The sequence below is a fragment of the Rhipicephalus sanguineus genome, chromosome 3, assembly GCF_013339695.2.
Source record: "Rhipicephalus sanguineus isolate Rsan-2018 chromosome 3, BIME_Rsan_1.4, whole genome shotgun sequence".
NCBI classification, from domain to species: Eukaryota; Metazoa; Arthropoda; class Arachnida; order Ixodida; family Ixodidae; genus Rhipicephalus; species Rhipicephalus sanguineus.
In genome coordinates, this window is record NC_051178.1 from 203,223,632 (window position 1) to 203,237,659 (window position 14,028).

At 46.7% G+C, this 14,028-nt stretch overlaps 1 protein-coding gene across 6 annotated transcripts in view; it reads left to right on the forward strand.

Moving 5' to 3' along the window:
• Positions 1 to 14,028, forward strand: part of LOC119388127 (uncharacterized) — a 300,453-nt gene that overhangs the window by 156,384 nt on the left and 130,041 nt on the right. The gene's annotated exons all lie outside the window — the stretch shown is intronic.

Genomic DNA, 14,028 nt, shown 5'->3' on the forward strand with positions numbered 1-14,028 from the left:
CAACAATTATTATTATGACTCGTCCACGCGTGGCATGAGCGCACCCACGTTCACTCTCGCTTACAAAGAGGACAATTTAAAAGGGGCAGATAACACGACATCATCGTTTATTGTGTGGCAGGTGTTCTGTAAGGTATAATCCTGCTTTCCTGTGGCGAAGAGTATGTAGGCCAGACAGGCGTTCACGAGCGACTGCGGGAACACTAATACAACATTGAGAATCTCGTCTTGTCTGTCACCTTTCTGCGCACTGCGCACGCTGCAGACGCAAGTCTCTGCTTTGCCGCACTGATTCGCTGGCCAGTAAGCTGACGAGGACACCAGGGAAGGAGTAGAAGCTGTTAAGATTAAGATTAGAAGCAAAAGTGGCCTTAGTTTGCCCCGTAGTCTCTGTTGTAGCCTGCGTGTTTATTGAGTTGCAGTGCACATGATGCCTTTTGGGTGCCGTAAAATCTGAATACTATAACGACAGATTGTGCTTCATAGTAACACACGCACGAAGAGGGACGTTCAAAGTCCATTCCGTATGCATAGTGAGCAAGTAACATATTTAGGAATGGTTATGAGGCTCTTCAACACTAGTGAATTGTTTTTACGCTCCAAAAAAATAAACTTACGTCACAGCAGTCAATATTCCCACAAGGTAAGAAGATCGAGCGCCGAGTACGTTGAAATTATGTTTGTCGCAAGAAATACCACAGTCCTGATTTTGCGGTCACCCCCCACCCCCTCCCCTTTTCTTTTCATAGATTTATTTCTTTCTCTAGAAGAAGATAGGCGATTGTTTTCTATACGCTATGTCTGCACATAGATTCGCGTGTCCCAAAGAAAGCGGGCGTCCTGTATCCTGCGCGCCATATATTTCGCGTCATGCGAAAATCGAACATCGCGAAAAACAATCTGTCTGCGCAACTTCCCTAGCCTTCATGGTCTTCTGTACCTGTACAATATGAGGCATGGGAATTACAACGACACCCCTCTATACAATAGCGAGACCGGGAGAAGAAGGACACGTGTCACGAGTAATGCTTGTCTGAAAGGCTTCTTGCTATAGGCTTTTTCAGCAGCGCAGCCTGGGCACAGGATATTTCTTTATTACTTGGTAAACTGGAATATCGTTGTAGCCCATATGATTGTAATAATCGATTTCCCTGAAATGTTCGTTGTTTTTACAAGGGTTCCTTCTCACAAGTAAAAAAGCATGTCAATTGGGCAGCCTTCAGTTATTTAGGTCTGAACATATCATCCGGCTATTTGTTCAAGCGCAAAGGCTAAGAACATTCATTAGTTCGCAAATATCAGTGATGCTCCGAAAGTGGACTTAGGAGAATCACTAAAGTTATGTTCCTAGTCCTGCACCCAACGACCGATGTGCAACTGCGAAGCTGTCAGTACGCATTGGCTATTGTCGACTTCCTCGCAAAGACAGGGAAACGGAAAGCAAATGCAGCGACTTTGTCGGCAATTGCCGAGGTCACCTTGGCACATCGGTATTCTAGGCTTTTTGGCGGCAGAAATGCGCATCCGCAGCTGACGTAGAAGTTTATCCTGCCGAATGAAACAGCGAACTGCTAAACTGATTTTGCGACGTCCAAGACATAGTTGCCGTGTTTGAAATGCATATAGAAAACGGCCGAGTGCCAAGATGTCCCCTCCGTAGACACTTACAACCTGAAGGCACGTGTCCTGTCTTTTAGTTATCACTGATCAAAGTATAACGGGCACGTGCTTTCATATCTTCACTGTACAAAGCGAAATCATTCATACTAACCAGCACACCAGGTACGGGATTTATGCATGAATTTTACTGTTTACTTTTGTCTTACTTAGGTTTCTTTTTTCGGTCTATGCCATGTGAAGCTTTAAAGACATATGCGTTTGCGTCTGTCTCGCTAAATCGTCGAAATACAAATTGACGATAGCAACGATACTCAGAAACCTTCTAAATATGCGCAAGTGATATCTTAGGTAATAAAAGAAACGATGAAGCACTGTGCAAGCCACCGAATGATTTAGATTTCAGAATGGTCTTCGTCACACTATAGCAGCCTACGTAGTTTTCAGACGTCTTGACATATGGCATAAGTTTTCCCTCTGAATTATGTCTGCGACGCCAAGAGAAGTCATTAAATTTGTATGCGCGAAGAAAACGTCTGAGAATTGAGAAAGAACCTAGCTTGACAGCCGGCTCTAGCTCTTGAGTTAACGGGGGTTGCTGTCAACGGCAGTTGCAGCTGGTCTCGTGAGCACCGCTCAGGAGCTCCACATTTTCTACCTGCGTTTCTAATTTCTTCGAGGGCTCGGGTGATTCATTTTCGAGCTACCGTTAACGCCCGGAAAACAACTCGAGATATGAGAGTGTAGTAAGCAGTGGGCATAGAGCCCGCTGTGGAAGGCGAAGTTGCTTCGATGAGCACCATCAGAACAAGCTCGAACATCGTAGCTGGACATCAACTTAGTCACTCGGCTAATAAGGTGTGTGTGTGTGTGTGTGTGTGGTGTGTGTGTGTGTGTGTGGTGTGTGTGTGTGTGTGTGTGTGTGGTGTGTGTGGTGTGTGTGTGTGTGTGTGTGGTGTTGTGTGTGTGGTGTGTGTGTGTGTGTGTGTGTGGGTGTGTGTGTGTGTGTGTGTGTGGTGTGTGTGTGTGTGTGTGTGTGTGTGTGGTTTGGGGAAGGGGGGGGGGGGCTTTCTGTTCTCACAAGAAATTATGCTTGTCAAGGTAACTTTGCATGTATAATCAAAGGACCTACACATTCTGGATTCAGCCGTTTTCTGAGCCTATGTATATACTTTCGCATTTGCTTGTTTCTCTCGCTGCTTTAAATTAGTTGTTTAAGTAGACTAATATTATAGGGAGACATTTGAGCAAATAGTCACAAAGACATTGTAGGAACCTTTTAACAAATTTGCTGGGTCCCAAAGGTGCCTTTTTGTAAGTTTATACATGTACTGTGTTAAGTAAACGCATTACGTTAAGATTGTTCGACGGTTGCTATTCTAGCCACTCACTACATGAACATATCATTAGTAGAGGTGGGCGACCAATGGCAGCGAACACTTACGAACGAAAAGATTTTTGAATTTGGGCCTTGGGTCGGTGTTCACAAAACTCTTCGTTCGTAAGCGTTCCATCAATCTGGAACTGTACCGCCGAACTGCGTTCCAGTTTTTATTTCTACTTTTGCATGCCAGGTGGTGCTTCAGAACCACATGTCCTAAATGATATTCTGAAGCTCGTTACGAGAACTTCGCTCTAAAGGTGGTATAAATAAGAGCTTTAACTCCTTGCATCGCTGTGCTGTAAAACGCAACCCCACAGCGTAGAAAAAAAAAGAAAAGGAAAAAAAAGAAAAAACTTTATTGAAAGTTAAAGATTATCGGTGAATACAACTGCTCGAGTGTCCGAATTTATTACCCTACAATTCAGGAGATGCTCAGGCGGAACAATTGCCGGCCATGCAGGCCAGGCTAACCCCGCCTGCTGCACCACCACCACCACCACCACCTACTTGCAGTGGATTCGTCAACCGCCTTGCTTTAGCAAATGAGAGAGGAGAAAGAGAGGGGGAACGCAGGTAGTTTAAGCTGACTTTGCCCAGTTCACTATTTACACTTGGGAGGGGACGAATCACGAGTGCAACCAACATATCAACTTGTCAGCATCGTCCCTCTTCAAATGGCTTCTGGAAAGGATTCACGTGACTAAGCGACCTTAGGAGACGTAAGTAAAGGTGCAACTTGTCAGTCGTGAATGAGGGTAAACGATAATGCCGCAAACGTAGATAAACATTACTTAGGTAAGAGTTTCAGCAAACGAAGGCTCGAACTGCGCGAATTCGAATTGCCACGATTTTCAAACACGCCCTTAAATGCATGCGTTGTGGATGCCAAACGGCTCTCGGAATTCAGAGGGCTGAAGCTCGTCGCCCGCAAGGCGCCGTTGGGTGACGCTCTTCCCGCCTCCCTGTCACCAGTGAGCGATAAAAGCAATCTGCCTCGCTGCTCTTCAATCGCATGTGTTCGCCACGTCTCTAAACAGGCCGCAAGATATTTGCGTGGGTCGTGGAGTGCTAGCGCTCTTGCACTTGCAGCTCCAAAACTAGGGCAGCTGTGGAGAAATATACGCGAAGTGGTAGTGAAAAGAAGTGCGAAGGAAAAGCCGACCCAAACTAGGAGCTCTCACTGACAGGAAGAAATTTGGTGAATACAGTTGCGATTCTTTATTCCTATTGCCAGAAATTCTGTGAGAAATCGGACAGTCGAGCGGGTGAAAGTGTAAGAGAGAGTTGTATCGACACACACACGCGCACATACACACATACACACACACACACGAGTAGGGCATGCACGCACGCGCAGAGGCCAGGCGGCCTGGAATGGTGTAAAAGGGCGTTGCTGACATTCTTTGATTTCTGAAAAAAAAAGAAAACAAAAAGTACGAAAAAGAGCACGAAGACATGCTCGCAACCTGAGAACGACACATTTCTTAGTGTTCTACGTTTTTGTGGTTGGTTTGGGTGTTTCGCAACAACGCGCATCAAGCATTTTTTTATTGCGCCAGTCTGACTGTTCGTTTTCGAGGGCGGGAACTGCCACAAACATAAGATTCGAATATCGTGGTTGCTTCTCATTCTTTTTTTTTCTTTCTATGAAATGTATATTGGACAGCTGTCTTCGCCAAGACCCTCAAACATTACGTACGGGACCTTGCGCAGCCGCCCGCTGAGGCCCGAACGTCTCGAATGCAACCGATCCAAATAAAACAATCGTGACAACAGGGCTCGCAGGCGAACAGTTATACTAGAAGAAAGCGAGCAGACGCCAATTCTCCTGCGCCGATAAAACATTCAACAGCTGAAATCTTGGGTCAGATTTTTGATAACGTTCCGCATAGCCGCAGGCGTCAACGCCATCAGACGTGCACCAGGTGCTTCAAAGAAGACGGGGTGACCTGGGAGGAAGGAGGGGAGCCGACCGCTACCACCACCGATAGTCGCTGCGGCGGCTCTTGTGCGGTTTTATATCGGCGCGCTTGATCGCAAGGAAATTGGGAAGGCTTCCTATATCCCCGCACGAGGCAGCGAAAAACCTCACAAAAGGTAAAAAAAGAATGTTTTAAGAGCGTTACAGATGACTAAAAACACAAAGGGAGCAAATAGAGGATGCACGAGGAGAGAACCGCTTGAAAGAATGAAGATAACCGCCATTGTATAACGCCGCACTTATATAAGCAAAAGAAAGGTGGTGATGCCAACGAAACGCATTGAAGGAGGATCGAGGCTTGCCTCAAAGGCGGAAGAAGGTCTTGGTGGGAAAGGCTAGGGCCTCCTCCTATATCCCAGTTCCAGCCACCCACCTCATAGAGCCCCCGCCCATCGCGGCTCCAAAGCATGGCGCGCGCGACAGCTCTGACAGATGCCCCATCGATGCCCTGAGGCTGCGGCTGCTGCCGGTCACACTGGAACAACGCTTGTCAGGCGGAACGTAGGGCAATCCGCATGCAGGAAATGGGCCAGCGCTGGAAGACATGCATGGCGAAGGCACAGGCGCGTCGTCGCACGCGAGGGTTGAGCGAAACAAAGTTTGCGGGTCCCGCGAGGCGGCTGCGTGGAAGCAGCGAATTCTATAGTGATGGGATGGAGAAAAAAAAACGTAAAGGAATGGCGAATCTCACATTTCTTTTTCGGTATGCTGTCAAGAGATGACTGACATGATAGGCGGGGCGTAACTGCGTATTCCTGTGTAACGCAGCACCCCATTCAGTTCCGCGTTTAAAATGTAGCTCGCGCACGGAGTTGAGCAAGGCAAGTCGTGCGCTTCCTTCCAATTGGGAGCTCCCTTAAGTTCAGCTTTGGCAGCGTCATCAGCCTGGACGTTGCCTTGTATTCCGCAGTGGGCAGGTATCCACTGTAGAACAATGCGGTGATTCAATTCGCAGGCTTTATTGCATAGGCTTTATTGCAAAGCTGGACATGACGCCTCGAGAGAAATGGTTGAAATACCTTTCTCGAGAAAAGACGCGGCGACGCTTGTATCGGCACATGCATGGCGCTTCCAGCGATCCCTCTGGACAGATGCCAGTCACCAATATGGGCCTCTTTACAAAATTGATCCATCGTGTGCCTTCGATATGCCGCGAGACCTCAACAGACAAGAGGAAACATGCTTGCACCGCATCAGACTTAACGTCGCCTACACTCATTACTCAAGAACAAAATCAAGCTGTCGGACCACCGTTGTGCGTTCAATGTAACGTCCTAGAAGACCTAAAACACGTTCTCTGCGAATGCAGGCGATACGCAACAGAAAGACTTTCTCTGTAGGCGGCTTTGCACCTTCAACAGGACTCGTGCTTAGAACTGCAGCACATTCTGGGCCCATGGCAAAACAGCACCTGTGCGTTACGCGCAACGAAAGCGCTGCTGACTTTCTTGCGGGCCACAAGCCGACCGAAACTTTGTAAACAGTGTAGTCTATGTATGTGTGGTTATCAGTGTATATCAAATCATCACCCTGGAGCACCTGGAGTAGCATGTCAGGCGAATAGCCAGGCAAACATCTCCAGCTTTTCATTAAAACATTTCTCTCTCTCTCTCTCCTTTAAGTTGTTCGCCTCGTTCTGACAATCTCAACGTGTGTGTAGCCATGAAGTGCAGTTGAATGAACGCGCAAGGTATCAGATGGCGTTATACGGGGCCGAAAGGAAAAATTAAAGACGAACGTGAAATTGGGTCCTCGATGTCAGGATCTGTATAAGACCTATGCAAATAATCATTCAGACAAACCTATAGTGATGTCCTTAGTCTCTGCAACTTTTGTGGCCCTTTACGATGGCAAGATATTTTTATGATTCAATGCCAAAAGTAGTAATGCATTTGTGTTTTATTATTTTGCAATGTTTTGTCAAATGCAAAAAAAAGGGGGGGGTGAGAACTCGCGATTACCATTCCTTGTGTGACGATGCTTCCACGTGTCGAGTCTTATAACATGCATTATCTGAGGCTTATGTAATGTGTCACAAATAGTTCTTGTTTCCTGGGCAGTTCATAATTTTGTTCACTTGTTTGTGAGCGAGCTCGCAAAGGTGCCATGTTCAAAGCGATGAAAAGCGCTCGCCTTGCGTCTTCAGGTCGTTTTTTGTTTTGTTTTTAAATGTTACATAACAGTACGACAGCCAAGAAAATGTCGGTCGGCCTTAGCCGCAATATTTAACGCGATTACTAGTTGTGTGCAGTGACAGCTAGACAGCGGGGCTTCTTCACAAAGCAATATTCCCAGAAGTACGAGGGGTGAAACTTATTTAGGCTTGTTTTCTTTTGAGCAAACCTTGCTGGTTCATTGTCGGCGACGGAAGTTTCTCGCAAGGCCCAAAAGATACTTGCCCACCTCGCTTCTATCTGTCTGGTTTCTTTCGTTATTCCATCTCGCCCGCAGTTCTTCCTGCTGACTCGTCGTCTTCCATCAGTGCTGTGGTAGAGTGTCGTTTCTGCTATCCAGCTGTAACGAGAGCGTCGTAATATAAGAAACGGAGCTTTCTCGCTTTTCTTTTTTTTTACTTTTTTTACTAGCATTTTTGTACGTTCCCGTGATATTAAACTGCTGGATGCGGGGACACATAGAAAGCAACAGATGAAGCAGAAAAACCAGCTGGTTTACAATATAAAGGTTGTAACACGAAACACGAGGAGAGTGTCAGGGGGAGAAGGCTGAGGGAATGGGAGGGTCGTGTAGGGAGGAAAGGTACAGAACGAAATAATAAATTGCGCGGCGGACGCAATCCAGCAACGAGGAAAACGCCTGCGTCGCGACGATAAGAGACTTTCGCTCTCGTCACACACGATTGAACTTTTCGACGAGACCCAAAGAGTGGCGTCACAGCGCCACCAAAGTGCATCGCATCACGCCTCGCGGAGGCGGCTGCGGCAATCCGCGGACGGATGCGAATCGTGTTTCGAGAGCTGTTGACAAATCCTGCGCTGGTTAGACACTGCTGTCCTTGCTTGATTCTACGGTCGCGTGGTTAGCGTCGGACAGAATTTTTCGCTTCCCATTTTGTACCGTTGCCACAGTCGACCAAAAAAGGCTTGCGAGCCAATAAAATATACACCGGGTGACAAAGGAGCTTTCAGAGAGGCATTTCGTGGTACTGCTTCGCTTTGCTTTTTCATGTTTCGCGAAGCGTGCAGAATCATCCTGTTCAGGTGCGCTTGATTTGTAAAATGCTCGACCTCTTATTTCACTGCAACATATACATTCTGAAAAAAATAAACCGCTTCCCGGAAAGAGCGCTTAATTATTAGATGAACATAATTCGTACATTCTAGCGTAAACAGATATCAGATGCTGTTAGTTGAACGCTGTCTCTTTCGATATGTATTCCTTTTTTAACACGAAAGTGTTTTATGCCGGGGTCCACCACGGCTCTACTGACGTATTTCCGTCATGGATATGACGTTGTAAAATATAAAGACTAACATTTGGCAAAGAAAAAAACCAGAAGAAAAAGTTTCGTTGCCGGGAGTCGAACTTACGACCCCTCCTTCCGCAGCGCGGAGCGCGAAACGATTCGGCCACAGACGGCACATTCTCCGTCATGCTAACGGCAAGCTATTTATATATACCATTTACCGATGGCGATATTCAGAGATCGGTGGCACTTCAGCCTGTTTTCGTTATCGCTAGCGAGGTGGCGCGAAGGGCTCGAAGAGCGCGCTTTAAAGGTCGTCGCCCCACGCGGATGAGCGCGCGCCTCTACAGGGCGCGTGGTCGCTCGTTTGCGGGCTTATCTCGTGATGGCGGCGGTGTGTACGTCTTGCGCTCTCACCGCAAGTTTACGTTGAGACCACGAAGGTAACTTCGCTCACCGTAGCGGCCGCTTTTGCGGAAGAAGCGCGCTGCTCACAAAGCAATAAGTTACAACTGTGTCCGTTCGCGCTCATCCTGTGTATGTTCGTTCCGTGCGCTTTTTCTGCTTTGAGCAGCGCGTTGTAAGTTTCGAGCTGCTTGCCATACTTCGCGTGACATTACAATTTGTTGCCGTAGCATTCATTCCTTCGCGCTTGGGGTGAAAGAATCCACAACAAACGCTCAACTACGTCTGTGAAGACGTTTCAGTTTCGTGTAATGCCGATTGCTATGACAGAGGGATCAGCCATGTTTTTTGTCTTTTAAGTTATATATACGTGTTAAGCCAAACAACATGCAAGCGGCAAAAACGGATTTCGGTGCCGCCATATTGGGCTTTTAACCTTGCCGCTTTGTATCTTTAACAACTAAACCAACTGTGCTACGGCAGACGCATACACGTTTGGTGACCTTCTTAATTCACGTCGCGATAAATAAAAATAGGAAAACATCCGCGTAACAGCCCAAGGTGGCGGCGTCCATGTATCTTGCGTAAAATTGTTTATAAATAAACAACGCCCTGCGCCAAGTTCACCGAACGATTTTGTTAACCTTGGTATATGACTGATGTTGCACTGAACGAATGTAGGTTTATTAAAAATAATTAGATAAACGAACCAGACTTCTCGTGCCTTGTTAATTATCAACCACTTATTTATGACAGAAGAATGAAGCTATCGTACTATATTACAAAATATAGCCCCTTCGTTTGATCTACCAATCAGCATAAATGAGCAGCCAGCACGGATGACTTATTCGCTGACTTTCGCAATATTGCATCCAACATCAATGCCGCATGTGCAAACTATTTGTTTCTTCTCAGACTATGAGCTTGAGATCAGTGAATCCCAGTCGAAATGTCGAGAAGCTGCAACGCAGTTTGGACAAAGTGAAGCGAGAAAGATCCATGTCTTTTTTACAAGCTCAATGTTCGGACTGGTACGAAAAAAAGTTGAGAACAAAATGGTGAGCATAGACATCATGGAGCGATTTAAAATGTTTTACCGGAAGCTGGTAATGGTTTGTGTGTTCCAAGCACTGTAAACACGTGCGGCAATCGCTGCCGCATTGGTTTAGTCCAGGAGTATCAATCTCACATCACCTACCGGCCCGCAGTCACCAAATTTAGGGCCACAAACGGCCGGCACCGTGAATAAGTGGGAAGCGGGAGGGGGGAGGGGGGGGGGAGGTGGCTTGAACAAAGTGTCAGCTAACGTTGCCATTTAAAAGAAGACCTTTCCCATATTTGATATAGGGGTCATTTCTAAAGAGAATTTGGCGTCGGCTTTAGAGAAGCATATCGATACCGATCTACACAATGACTAAATTCTGGACACGGATCCTGAAGTATAAAGGTTTTTTTTTTTCCGCGGTTATGTTTATACACAAGGTGACTGCACGAAACAAATGCCTAAGACCAGTTGCGTCTGTGTAGCTTACACCCGCACAAAGCATCATTAAAGACGATAGTCTTTTTTGGGGAACCTAAACGCAGAAATTTTGGTCTGTCTTTCTGTTTGTCGGCACGTCACTCGATTCAGCCACCCAGCCAAAGTTGAACCATTTGCCCAAGGGCCAGCCATCTTGAACGGCTTACTAGGTTCATACTTGTGTACATTGTTGATAAAAAGGAAACATTACGCATATCTGAGGCGCAACATCACTAGGTAAGTATTAGGTGGTGTGTTCCTTTAATTGAAAATGCATAGATACGTAATTAAAGAGACCCTAGTTTCTTAAGCTGCGCTGAAAATGCGACTTCGCTGAACTTGCCTTCCTCCGTGCCCTCTGCACGAGCTCATTGTTGTGTTTCGGTTTCGGTTCAGTATTGCACTGTACGAATGCCATGGGGCGCCGCTCTGGCATTCCTGATTTACCCAGGCGACGTGTAAATAAAAGAGTGTGTGGAGAGTACTCGTTGAGTGCAGACGTTTCTTCTGCTTCGGCGCTTCGCGCCAAACCGCGTGTTCGCGCTGGGTGGCGTCCCCGCCGGTCGCGTTGGTCACCGCCGGTCTACGCCTGCCGCTGCGCCGGGACTACCAGCCCGCAACACAGCACTCATGTTTCCCGACGTATTGCCAGATGGCGTCCATATCTCACGCAGTGCCTCTTCTATCGTCTTTAGACGACATTTGCAGCGAAGCACGCAGATACGCGGCCAATTTTAATCACGATAGGTGAGAAAATAATGCGAGCGCCATTTAACAATGTCACGAACAGTCACGGAGTCATAAAATAAATATGGGACGAAGACTGTCATGTGCGGGCCGTACGCAAGAGGTCGGCGGGCCGCGTGTTTGAGACCCCTGGTTTAGTAAAAAGGAAGCCCAATATATGGATCCACATGCTTCAAAGAAAGGGTTATGCAACCTAGTGCAATCTATGTTCGACCTAATTGTTTTTCATAAGTTGATTCGTTGACCAGCACTCCTTGCACCAGACTTTTGTAGCACACGTGTGCGGAGAGAAATTGCATTTGTATGAAGGCAACACATGTTTTATTGAAACGTCTATAGGGGCCCGTGTCTTCAGGGTTTTCTTCTTATGCTTTTAAAGCCTACTCACTGCAGGTGGACGCTCTCCTTTCCATCGTTCCTTCTCTTTCCCCCTCCCTTTAATGTATAGAGCTATAGTACTGGTTGGGCTCTCTGCCTTTCCCTCATTTTATTATCTCTCTCTCTCCTACATGCACATCCTACTCAGTGTTTGATCATTTCACAGACTAGAGTTTATTCCCCTTCCCATGTGCAGGATAGCAAACTGGACGTGTAGTCTAGTCACCCTCCCTACCTTTCCTACATCCCTTCTTTCTCTCTCTTCACACACATGGTAAGGCTGACGACTTCAGAACTGCCTATATCCTAACACGCGTGCAGTTGAAAATTGTTAACTACCCCATAAGTATACTCACACATTTCATAACTGAACAAAGGACCAACAAAGAACAATGAGAAACTAAAAGAAGCCAGGAGAAGCTACTTACATGCATTCTCGCCATTTAAAAGTTCATGCACGTAGTTACACAAAAATACCACTATAGGTGCACAAAATGAACGCTATTTTTCATGTAATTACGACATCGAACGCACATATAACGTCCACAAATTCTGCACTCCAACTCAACGCCCTCTGGTGGCCCGCAGTAATGTTGATCTGATTCAACGGAAATGATGAAACCTTGCTTTCAGTTTTGATTCCAGCTTGTGCTCAGTACACCAGAGATTTGGATAAGTTGCATTGCTACGGTGAGCCACTTATTTACTCTCTTCAAAAGTCGCATATTATAATCTGTAAATTGCATAATAAATCTACTTGCGTCTATCTCAATTTAGTCACGCAGTCCAGTCGCGAAAATATGGCGGCTAGAGCGTTGCGCGGAAAAAATGGGTGTCATCTGTTCGACTGCAGTGTGGCGACCATATTTCGATGGAGAAAGAGGGCAAAAATACTTGTGCACCGTGCGTAAGGAACATGCTAAAAAAAAACACAGAACCTTAACTTAATTTGATGTCCACCAATCTGCATGCCTCATAGTTACATTGCGGTTTCGGTGCGCAAGAGATCATAAGTATAATTAAAAAATAAAAAAAAAGCAGCATGACACGTTAAACACGCCATGACAATAACAAAGTGAGAAAGAAAAAGAGAGCGCGCGGGACTTACGAACAACAACGGACGTCTGCGAAACAAGGCTAGATCCGTGCTACGCACTGTTTACTCTGTGTTCTGAGCGCCTTGAAAGCTGTATAACTTGTTGACATTCTCGCAACGATTGTAACAAGTGTAAATCCTTACTTCGCGGCGCTGGCTATAACGAGTAATATTTGATACACAGGCAAGCACTCGGAAGCTGCTGGTATATGTATAAGGACGTAGCATCGCCGAAAAAAAAACATCATCACGTGCATTATTGGTGAGAATACAAAAAGAAAAAAAAAGGAGCGCCAGTGTTTCTCGCCACACTTGTGTCAACCAAATGGACGAAGTAAGCTCGAACAGTGGCGGACAGTGGCAGTGCGCAACCACTAGGATTGTTCTACGCTGTTATTGGAACGCCGCCGAGGAACGAGGTGCTGAGAGCAGTGGCGAAGAGTCGAGCTGTCTACGGGTGGAGCCGCTATTTCCGGCAGGCATTCCTCGCGGGAGATTGGGAACTCACTGTGCTCGCAGTACAGAAAACGCTGGCGTTACACGCTCGCAACGTAACTTGGCGCCGCGAGGATCGCATCAATAACATATGACCGGCCAGCTACGGCTCGAAAGTGTCATCCATTATTTACGCCAGCCGAGAGTCTCGGGCGTTGAATGATTCAGGGATATTATTAGAAGCAAGATGTGTGAGCCCCGTACTAATGGAAATTTTGATGAGGGGCCGCCAGGCAACGCCGCTTTCCTTGCTAACCCCGTGCGCGGCAGTGTGTGCGTGTAAGTGTCCGACCGTACAAGCGTGTTGATTGGCCCGGTGTTGATTAAACTGCGCATCCACTGACACAGTGGTGTCAACGAGCTGGATAGGACATTCGAACGCTGGAGGAAAACACGTCTTGCCGCGCCAATCGAACGCACAAAGCAGATCCCCCCCCCTCACCCCCCCCTACACACACATCTTTTTGTTTTTTTTTATTCGTGGCGTCAAAACTTTCTACGCGTTTTTTCCATTTTTCTTTCCTTCTCAAACATCTACAAATAAGCAACTCGAGTGAAAGTGAGTGAATACACAAAATAAAACAAACATAAGAATGAAGCGGGAACAGAGGATATGTTGTAACCCGCAAGAGGGCTTCACTGTTCGATAGCCGCTGGCATGTTTTAGCACCCGCGCGGTCGTTTGTTGAGCAACCAATTTGGGATTAAGCAATAACCGACGGGAGTCCGCTGAGCGGGAGTCGTTTCGAGAAGAGCGCATGGTGGTGGTACTTTATAGGCGAGAGAGTTGCAGAGCCATCGACCTTCCTTGGAATGGTCGTTCATCAACGGTCTCAAGGTTATCATTCCTCCTATTGAGGGAATAACGCAACCATGCGGGCCGTTTTATCTTTTCTTTTCACAGTCTTTGGTTCATGTTTTTTTTTTTCTTCGGCCGTCGCCGCGAGGTATCGCCTCCCGCGGCTAAAATCAATGAACC